The sequence below is a fragment of the Rutidosis leptorrhynchoides genome, chromosome 2, assembly GCF_046630445.1.
Source record: "Rutidosis leptorrhynchoides isolate AG116_Rl617_1_P2 chromosome 2, CSIRO_AGI_Rlap_v1, whole genome shotgun sequence".
Taxonomy (NCBI): Eukaryota; Viridiplantae; Streptophyta; class Magnoliopsida; order Asterales; family Asteraceae; genus Rutidosis; species Rutidosis leptorrhynchoides.
The window spans coordinates 557,030,042-557,036,803 of NC_092334.1; positions in this window are offsets into that span (position 1 = coordinate 557,030,042).

A 6,762-nucleotide genomic window follows, 5' to 3' on the forward strand; every position below is an offset into this window, starting at 1 on the left:
ATGAGCCTGTCAGCTGTACTAGTGAGGCTTCACTCGTATGTATGACTAAGTCTAACATAGTCAAACATCTAAATCTCGTTTCTGCAGTTCCTGTAACCACATACAAACACGGATAGTATAATAACGAACAATCATGGTGGCCTGTAAACTGTTGTACCTGCAATGGACGTGGGTAGATGTCTAGGGACTTGCATAAAATGCATCAACAGAAGGTGTGAATTGTAAGGAAACGAAGGAGGTGAATTTATAAGAAAATCTCCGACAGAACAATTAAAATGGACGATCGCATTTAAAGCGGATCCTAATTCCCTTGATTACCGGAGAGTCAAATCTTATTAAGAAGATTTTCTTCAAATCCCTTGAAATCTGGGAATCAATCATATCTACGTCAAATGATAAGATGAATCTACACTTACTCATTTCACTCTTCTATGTTAGCTTCATTCGTACTCTTCATATAAATGGATTGTTTATCTAAATTATTCACTGATAATAAAACTCTAATTTTCAGCCCGTATGCATCATGAAAACATACTTATTATCTTTCACGACCTTTCCACTCAAATTTCGGGACGAAATTTCTTTAACGGGTAGGTACTGTGACAACCCGGATATTTCCAACCAAATTTAAACTTTAATCTTTATATGTTTCCGACACGATAAGAAATATTTGTTAAGTTAAATTTCAAGAATTTTAAACTATGTTCATACATTCATTCAACCTCGACCAAGTTCCAACGATTCACGAACCATTAAACGAATATGATTATATATGTATATGTGTATATATATTATAACTTGAAACGTAAACAAAATATTAGATTAAATACTTTATATGATTGTATCTGTTTCAAAATGTTTATCAATGGAATTAGAAGATAAGATCAAATGATTGAATTATCAGATATATTGAATTATGATTACAAGTCTCTGTTGAAAGGCCCACGTTGATTTGAGAAATCTTTCTATTTTAACAATATTCAGAAAATGGTAAAGTGATTTATAAATAAGAACAAATTGTTAATCATTGAGAACTAGACAAAGGATAGTGGAAGATTGAATCTCATAAAGACTCGATTGATCTATTTAGTTTCAAACGTACAAAAACGTTTTCAGTTTAAAAAGAACTTTATTATTAAAACGTATATAACTTTTATAAATATCTAAAACCACTTTTGACAACTCATTACTTAACTAGTATGATAAAGATAACGATATTTATATTTTATTTTATTAAATGTATATAATGATTTAAATTAATATTATATATATTTATACGCGTATTATACGTATTATGTAGTTTTATACTTTTACTATACTTAAACTTTACCTTTACTTTATTTTTACTTTACTTTAACTTTAATAATTCACTTTAATAATTCATACTTTAATAATTCACTTTAATAATTCATACTTTAATAATTCACTTTAATAATTCATACTTTAATAATTCACTTTAATAATTTAAAAATCTATTATAAATAGAATTCAATAGGTTTCATTATTTCATAGAAACTTGAAAATATTTTTCTCTAAACTCTCTCAATCGATTTACATATATATATTTACTCCGTATTATTTCAAGATATTATTAGTATACATAAAATATTACGACGGAGTGCTGTCCGAGTGATTTCGAAATTGTTTTTCGAGTGGGATAGGACTAAGGAAATTATGGGTTATAGCTATGGAGGTGATTGAGTATGGTTCATGGGTATGCTCGTGAGGTCAATATAGTGTTTATCATTTCCGTTGCATCTACGTACCTTTCCTGCAATATTGAATCTCAATATTGATACGTGAGTACTCATAATTTAACTTTTACATACTAATAGTGTATCCCTGACTAGTGCTCGAGTATTTAGGATTATGCATGCTTGTACTTTTGATATTGCCCTTAGACAGGTTAGGTTGAATCTTGAATTAGTTACACTTGCGGTTGAGATAAGGTATTAGATATGCATGTCCTTAGAAAGCTAGTGAAAAATTAAGAACTTTTCCTTTAGATATCGAATGGTTTCGATGAACGGATTAGAAGTTATAATCAATTGAATTTTCGATATTTTTATTAAAAATGATTATTATTATCGTCGTTTTTATCGTCGTTCTAGTTTTATCTTATTATTATCATTATTATTATCTTTATCAATAAAAGGGATTTATCATTAAAAATTGTTATTTTTTTTATTACTATCGTTATTATCGTTAAAGTTATAATTAGTATTATTATTATTATCCAATTATTATTATTATTATTGGTATTATTATTATTATTATCATTATTAATATATATATCATTATTTAAAAATAGTTATTGTTATTGTTATTATTATTATTACTATATTATCATTAAGATAATTATTAGTATTATCGTTAATAATGTTATAGTAACTATCATTATTAATATTAGTGTAATTAAAACAAATATTTGTAACACCTAATTATTTTGATTACTATTCTTATCATTATTATGAACACGATATAAAAGACGATTAAAAGCTATTAAACGAAACGATTAGGAAATAATGGGTAAGAGTTTCATGATGAAATTAAAATATTATAAGATATTGATTTAGATAAAATTATCGTTCTTATTATTTTTATCATTACTATTATTATTAAAAGTATCGTTAGTATTAAAACTATCATTTTAACAAAAATTATCATTTTAATAGAAATGTCATTGTTACTATAAAATATCATTATTATTATTATTTTAAATAGAATTATTATTTTAAAGATAATATTAAAAATTATCGTAAATATTAAAGTTATCATAATTAGAATTATCGTTTTATCATAATATCATCTTAGTAATTATAAATATTGATATTTTTATAATAATAATTATTATTACAAAATAATACAACTTTTACTTACTATCATTATAGATATTATTTTAACAAATAAATATGTGATACAAACATATTTTACTACGTGTAATAACTTACTTTAATAATACCTATCATATTATCTTTATGATATTAAATGAACCCTATAAATTTTATTACTTAAATATATATAAAAGTATATTTTATTATATAAATTTAATATAAAATTTTATTTATTAATAAATAAATTATATTATTTACTCTAATAAATCTTTTAAAAATATTTAAAAATATAAAACGACGATATTTAAACTATATATTAATCATGTATAGATTTTTGGAAATTATTTTGAGTCAAATTTACTTTTGTTGACTTTTGCATATTAGTCTCGAGCATTAGGATTGTGGTACACTATGACTTGACCTAATTTGTTAGACAAATATTGACCAACACATAAATATATATAATTAATTTAGGTTCGTGAATCCGAGGCCAACCTTGCACTTGTTCAATGACGTTATATGTATTTTTACTACGAAATACAGTATGGTGAGTTTCATTTGCCTTTTTACCCTTTATATTTTTTTGGGCTGAGAATACGTGCGCAATTTTTATAAATGTTTTACGAAATAGACACAAGTAATCGAAACTACATTATATGGTTGAATGATCGAAGCCGAATATGCCCCTTTTTGCTTGGTAGCCTAAGAATTAGGGAACATCACTAATTTTGAGAATTAGTGCACCCCTAATTGACGTGAATCCTAAAGATAGATCTATTGGGCCTAACGAACCCCATCCAAAGTACCGGATGCTTTAGTACTTCGAATTCGTTTTTATCATGTCCGAAGGATTTCCCGGAATGATAGGGGATATTCTTATATGTATCTAGTTAATGTCGGTTACCAGGTGTTCACCATATGAATGATTATTTTTGTCTCTATGCATGGGACGTATATTTATGAGAACTGGAAATGAAATTCTTGTGGTCTATTAAAATGATGGAAATAAATGATTATAATAAACTAATGAACTCACCAACCTTTTGGTTGACACTTTAAAGCATGTTTATTCTCAGGTGTTAAAGAAATCTTCCGCTGTACATTTGCTCATTTTAAAGATATTACTTGGAGTCTTTCATAGCATATTTCGAAGAACGTTGCATTCGAGTCATTGAGTTCATCAAAGATTATTATTAAATCAATTTATAGTTGAATAGTGGATATTATGAAATGGTATGCATGCCTGTCAATTTTCGATGTAAAGAAAGATTGTCTTTTAAAAACGAATGCAATGTTTGTAAAATGTATCATATAGAGGTCAAATACCTCGCAATGTAATCAACTATTGTGAATCGTTTATAATGTATATGAACGGGTCCTTTCATTCTCAGCCCAAAAATATATATTGCAAAAGCAATTAAAAAGGGAGCAAATAAAACTCACCTTAGCAGCACATAAAGTTGTTCACCAAAACGTGACCGAAACTCAGAATATCAAATAACCGTAGATCTCAACCTAGAGAACATATGTTGGTCAATAAATGTCTATCAAGCTAGGTCAGGTCATAGTGTATAACAATCCTAATGCTCGAGATCGACATACAAAAGTTATCCAAAGTCGTTTTAAAAAGTCAATTTTGACAATAGTTCAACAAAACGAGACATACCTTATATAAGGATTCATTTACTCGGTTGGTAATATTCAAAAATCCAATTTATCAATCTCGTAAACAGTTGTTTAAATCTTAATTGTAGATTCAAAAGCAATTTCAATTAACGTTAATCATAATTCAGTTGATCATATCTTTTAATCCGTTCATCGAAATTATTCGATATCTAAATGAAAAGTTATTGATTTTTCGCCAGCTTTCCAAAAACATGTATATCATATACCTTTTACCAGTAATATATGTATTTACTTCGTGATTCATCATAACTGTTTAACGACAAAATTTAGCATACAAGCATGCATAAATATATATACTCGAGCACTAGACATGGATACACAATTAATGTATAAAAGATAAAATATGAGTGCTTACGTATCAATATTGAGATTCAATATTGTAGAAAAGTACGTAGACGCAACAGAGATGATAAATACTAGATTTGATTCACAAATATACCCTCGAACATTACCCATAACCTCCTTGACAATAACCCAAAATTTCCTTAGCTCTATCCCGCTCAAAAACCCATTTTGAAGGTGACACGCTCATAACCTCGTCGTAGTATTTTAGGTATATATACTACTAATAAAATATTATAATAAGATTAATAATAATAATATTAATCTTAATAATAATAATAATAATAATAATAATAATAACATAAAAAAATAATAATACAGAGGAATGAATCGAGCTTTTATAGTATGTGGCCTGCTACAGTACCTAATGCGATCGCATGAGTTTTCAGTGTTTTTGCCATGCGATCGCATGGCCGCCTTATCCTGTTTTTGTTTGCTAGTTCGTCGACATCAAATAGTGTTCACTGTAGCAAATAGTGTTACTGTAGCAAATAGTGTTCCTGTAGCAAATAGTGTTTACTGTAGCAAATAGTGTGTACTGTAGCACTGTAGCAAAATACGATTTCACTGTAGCAAATAGTATTTTACGGTAGGAAAGTCTTTTACTTGTACATATATATATATATACATACATATAATTGTTCATGAATCGTCGAGAGCAGTCAAATGTAATTTAATACATGAAACAGTTCTAAATTTTAAGATTCAACTTCATAGACTTTGCTTATCGTGTCGGAAACATTAAATCATTTAAAGATAAAGTTTAAATTTGGTCAGAAATTTCTGGTCATCACATGTTCTAAAAGCCCAGAGTGCATCCTCCAATTTAATGGACCATTCCTTCGGATTTGATCCTACAGTTTTCTCTAGAGTACGTTTTAAAGCTCGGTTGGTATTTTTAACTTGTCCACTAGTCTGTAGATGATAAGCAGTGGAGATTTTATGAGTTACTCCATATCTTTTGAGAACTTTCTCAAGTTGATTATTACAGAAATGAGTACCCCGATCACTTATTAAAGCTTTCGGTGTTCCAAACCTTACAAAAAGACGTTTTAAAAAGTTGACTACAACTCGTGCATCGTTAGTTGGGAGAGCTTGTGCTTCCGCCCATTTAGATACATAATCAATGGCTACGAGAATATATAGATTATTATGAGATTTTAGAAATGGACCCATAAAGTCAATACCCCAAATGTCAAATACTTCACATACTTGAATGAAATTTTGTGGCATTTCATCACGTTGACTTATTTTTCCGGCCCTTTGACAAGCATCACAGGATTTGTAAAGAAGGTGTGCGTCTTTGTAAATTGTAGGCCAATAGAATCCAGCATCGTAAACTTTTCTTGCAGTTAGTTGAGGCCCATAATGCCCTCCTGTTGGTCCTGTGTGACAATGGTTTAAGATTTTACTAGCTTCATCTCCGAATACACATTGGCGTATTATTCCATCTAGACAACTTTTAAACAAATGTGGATCTTTCCAGAAATAGTGTTTTATATCACTAAAGAATTTCTTTCGTTTTTGGTACGACAATCCTTTTTCAAGGAATCCACATACTAAATAGTTTGCATAGTCTGCAAACCATGGAATTTCATTATAATCTATCTTCAATAGATATTCATCAGGAAAGTTGTCTTGTATGGCCGATTCATTTAGAACTTCTAATTCGGGATTTTCAAGACGAGAAAGATGATAAGCGGCGAGATTTTCTGCTCCCTTTTTATCTCGGATTTCAATATCAAACTCTTGTAAGAGTAAGATCCAACGGATTAATCGTTGTTTAGCATCTTGTTTCGAAAATAGGTATCTAAGAGCAGAATGGTCGGTATAGACCACCGTTTTAGCTAGAACTAGATATGAACGAAATTTGTCAAAAGAAAAGACAATAGCAAGGAGG